Genomic DNA, 4,283 nt, shown 5'->3' with positions numbered 1-4,283 from the left:
CCTCCATCCCCCAGCAGACCCTTTCTGTACTGCATAATCCTGCCCTGGCCGTAGTCAGATGCCAGTTCTAAACTGGGCCAACTTCAAATTCTATCCTCAGAAACACTAAACCTGATTTTCATTGAGGCTGATTCACATTACTAGCAGGGTTCCAGACAGAAGGGTCACAAATTCCCACTACTAAGGCCTTTAGCATGGCCCTGGTTTCTATCCTTCCCATAGGTTAGTTGCTTATTCAATAATTTGCCCTCTATAGGTGCCCTAGTATTCCTTTTTTTAGAGATAGCATCTTGCTCTGTCACACAGGGTGGAGTGCAATGGTGTAATCACAGCTCACTATAACCTCAAACTCCTGGGCTCAAGTGATACTGCTGCCTCAGCCTCCCAAGTAGCACGTAGCTGAAACTACAGGTGCACACCGCCATACTTGGATAATTTTTTAATTTTTATTCTTGTAGAGACAGGGTCTTGCTATGTTACCCAGTCTGGTCTCAAACCCCTGGCCTCAAGTGATCCTCCTGCCTTGGCATCTCAAAGTGCTGGGATTACAGATGTAAGCCACTGTGCCTAGCCTATATTTTTTTCAATAAATGTCCTCACCTCATTATTTTTTGCCAAAACCAACTAGAGTCAGTATCTAATGTTTTCAAATAAGAGGAAAAATAAATAATTTATGAATTGTTTCTAGAGAGTATGCTGTGAATTCTAGACCTTCAAGAAAAATGTAATGGGTCATTTTATTGAGGTGGAAGTGAAGGAAGGCAGTAATCTACTCTATATTTGGAGATATGAAATTAGCAATGCTTGCTAAAAAGTAGCAAAACAGCAATAAATGAATTTCTTGTGGTCAACTAGAAACTGGGAAAAAGGTATTGGGGGACCCAGTAGCTGGCACCATAAGCAATTTGAAAGAAAGGAGACAAGCTGAGACCACAGGTTAGATGGTTGTTTTGAGTGTATCAGGATAACCTAATGTAAAAGAACAGCAAACTTAGTCCTGTAAGTCTCTCCTATAGGCGTAAAATCAAAGTCAAAGTCTTAATATGATCCCACTAGCTACTAGCCTGAAATAACAAAAAACCAAATTTAGAAATTGATGTTTTAAGGTATTGAATTATACCTCCACTTGCATGTATAAACTAGGTTTCTTATGTAGATACAGCATGATCAGGAAAGAGTAGAATCCTAGAGATGGAAACTGAGATACCATGGGAGGAGTCAGAGGAACTGGGGAAAGCCTTCTAGCCCCTCTGAAATGTTTCCACATTGCACCCCCATTCCCACCAACCAGAAGAAACTAACAATCCAGCCCACTGGGCTCCCTCTGTTCAGCAATGCCCACTGTATGGCCAGCATTTGAACTCTTCATGGACTAGATGGGGTTATGCAGAATCAATGCAGAGAAGAAAGAAATTATACACAGAGACTAGCTAAGGAATATCATTAAGACTGGGGATATTCTGTTGGCATAGATTTTGAGGATAGGGTGTGTTATTAGTGGTTTCATTTACTAAGTAATCCATAGCCCGATGAATATCAGATGGGATCTCAATATAACTAAAAAAGGAATGAAGACTACCCAGCTATCTAGATTTATAAAAAAATGGCTCCGTGGTGTAACCTTGGATTCAGTAGTTGGTGTGACTTTGCACTGTAGTTCATTGCATTTGTGGTTATCAGGTCATGTTGAATAGGAGCATCTTGGGACATAAGGGATGAAGTGTACAGTGTGTGTGTGTGTGTGTGTGTGTGTGTGTGTGTGTGTATGTGTTTAATGCTAAGCAGCTAAAAAGGAAAATGTAATAGTCACCACATGGAGCTGGTACCTGATGCCCTCTTCTCTGAGTACAGCCTCTGAAACTCAGAATGAGCCCATGAAGCCTTTTTCTGTATTATGTGGCATCCTCTGCTCCCACCACCACAATAGCTGGATGCAGTGGTGTACCAAAGGCTGGGCAAGGAAAGCAGTCTGCCTGGGGGAAGGCAATAAAGAAATCTGTAGAGAATTTAAAAACAATAATAAAGCCAACTAGAAGTCAGTCTGCTTTTTATTATCACCATGTGCCGGCAATTCCAAACAATGTCAGCGATAAAGCACTCCTTCCCAAATAAAACCTTTTGTGGGTCTAAGTTCTAAACCATTGCTTTGTTACTACTGAGTTTTAATAATATGCATGTAAGCTTCAAATTAGCACTTTTTTATTACTTATCCTTTATAGCTTGCATTCTACTTAGAAGTTAATTCAAACTCTCAGTTATACAGTCACGCCCCAATACACACGAACTCAGCCACACACATTTGTTTTGAATAAGTTCCTGACAGTTTGAAAATCATTCAAGCTGACTTCACGTGCCCAACCCCATGGTGCCACATACCCCTGCATCTAGACAGTAGATTCAAAATAAGCAATAATATTAGTGATTAGAGAAGTTAAGGAACAGAATTTGAGTTACTTTGATTCCATCATTCTGTGAATGCCAGGAGAAATGACAAAAGATGCTGGTCTTATGCTGCCAGCAAAAATCAAAAGAGCAATGTATAAATGTCTTCATCATTATCACCAAGAACTGGACACCTGATATAAAGCAATGCGTAGAATAATGTTAGTATTTGCTAATATTCAGACATGAATGCTGATATTTTTATTGAAACATAACTGTACATATTTATTGGGTACATGTGATATTTTGATACATGCATACAATATGTAATGATCAAATTAGGGTATTTAAGATATTCATTACCTCAAAAATGTATCATTTCTTTATGTTGGGACTATTTCACATCTTCTCTTCCAGCTATTTTAAAATATACAATAAATTAGTATTAACTATAGTCACCCTACAGAACTATTGAACACTAGAACTTATTCCTTCTATCTAACTACGTGTTCACACTCATTAACCAACCTTTCTTCATTCCCCCTGAACATCCCTTCCCAACTTCTGGTAACCATCATTCTACTCTCTACCTCCATAAGATCAACTTTTTTAGCTTCCACAGATGAGTGAGAACATGAAATATTTGTCTTTCTGTGCCTGGCTTATTTCACTTAATATGTTGACCTCCAGTTCCATCCATGTGGCTGCAAATGACAGGATTTCATTCCTTTTTATGGCTGAATAGCATTTCATTGTATATATATACCACATTTTCTTTTACCCCTTCATTCATCAATAAACACTTACATTGATTCCATATCTTGGCGTTTGTGAATAGTGCTAGAATACACATGGTGTGCTGGTATCCTTTTGATATGCTTTCTTTTGGATTTGCTTTCTTTTGGCTAAATACCCAGTAGTAGGAATGCTGGATTGTATGGTAGCACTATTTTTAGTTTTTTGAGTAAACTCCATACCATTTTCCATAGTGGCTATGCTAATTTACATTTCTACTCACAGTGTATAAGAGTTCCCTTTTCTCTGCATCCTCATCCGTATTTGTTATTTTTTGTCTTTTTTTATAATAGCCGTTCTAACTGAGGTGAGGTGGTGTCTCATTGTGGTTTTGATTTGGATTTCCCTGATGATTAGTGATGTTGAACCTTTTTTCAAATACCTGTTGGCCATTTGTATGTCTTCTTTTGAGAAATGTCTATTTGGGTCTTTTGCCCATTTTTAATGGGATTATTTGGTGCGGGGAGAGGTTGCTGTTAAGTTGTTTGTAACTCTAATTTTTGTACAACAAAAACTTTGGAAGTTTTAACTAATAATAATAAAACATATGACTGCACTTGCGTTTTTGTTTAACTGTGAACAAAGACTTATAGAGAAGTGCAAAAAATAAATCCTCTTTTGCAACCCAGAACTCATTGTTTAGTAAGGGTTTTGATACATATAAAAGAGATATTACAATTTTTTAAACGATGAATTTTCTAATTTTTTTAGAAATTTTTCAACTGTGTCAGCATTTGAAAGCTACTAGACTCATTCCCTGAGACATGAAAACATGGATGGCATTGTAATTTCTAGAACTTCTTGTAAAATGAGATTTTTGTGAGTCTCTGCTAAACTTATCCTTCTGTTTAAAACTTTTTCTATTTACTTATATGTTACTTCAGATGAATTTTTTTAATTAAAATTAATAAGAAGTATGAGCAAAGATAGAGTGACATACCTTATTATATTGACTATTGAGGATAAATATGCAAAGATTAATTTTGATAAAATTATTTACAAGTTTGCAAAAGTTACAGCCTGAAAATGAAAATTGTGATATATTATCATTCATTACTGTGACAGACCAATACACAAGTCTAAATTTATTTTTTCTCCAAAAAATT

The 4,283-nt window shown here is 36.7% G+C and overlaps 1 non-coding gene across 1 annotated transcript; it reads left to right on the top strand.

Annotated features, from left to right (window-relative positions):
* The first annotated feature begins 3,729 nt into the window (after nucleotides 1-3,729).
* Nucleotides 3,730-3,851, top strand: LOC112438486 (small nucleolar RNA SNORA40). The gene has a single exon (XR_003026907.2). It is a non-coding gene; the product is annotated as a small nucleolar RNA SNORA40 (small nucleolar RNA).
* The last annotated feature ends 432 nt before the right edge of the window (nucleotides 3,852-4,283 follow it).

This window comes from Pan paniscus, chromosome 1, assembly GCF_029289425.2.
Source record: "Pan paniscus chromosome 1, NHGRI_mPanPan1-v2.0_pri, whole genome shotgun sequence".
NCBI lineage: Eukaryota > Metazoa > Chordata > Mammalia > Primates > Hominidae > Pan > Pan paniscus.
Note: the sequence above shows the minus strand (reverse complement) of the source record. Positions and strands in the feature narration are given on the sequence as shown.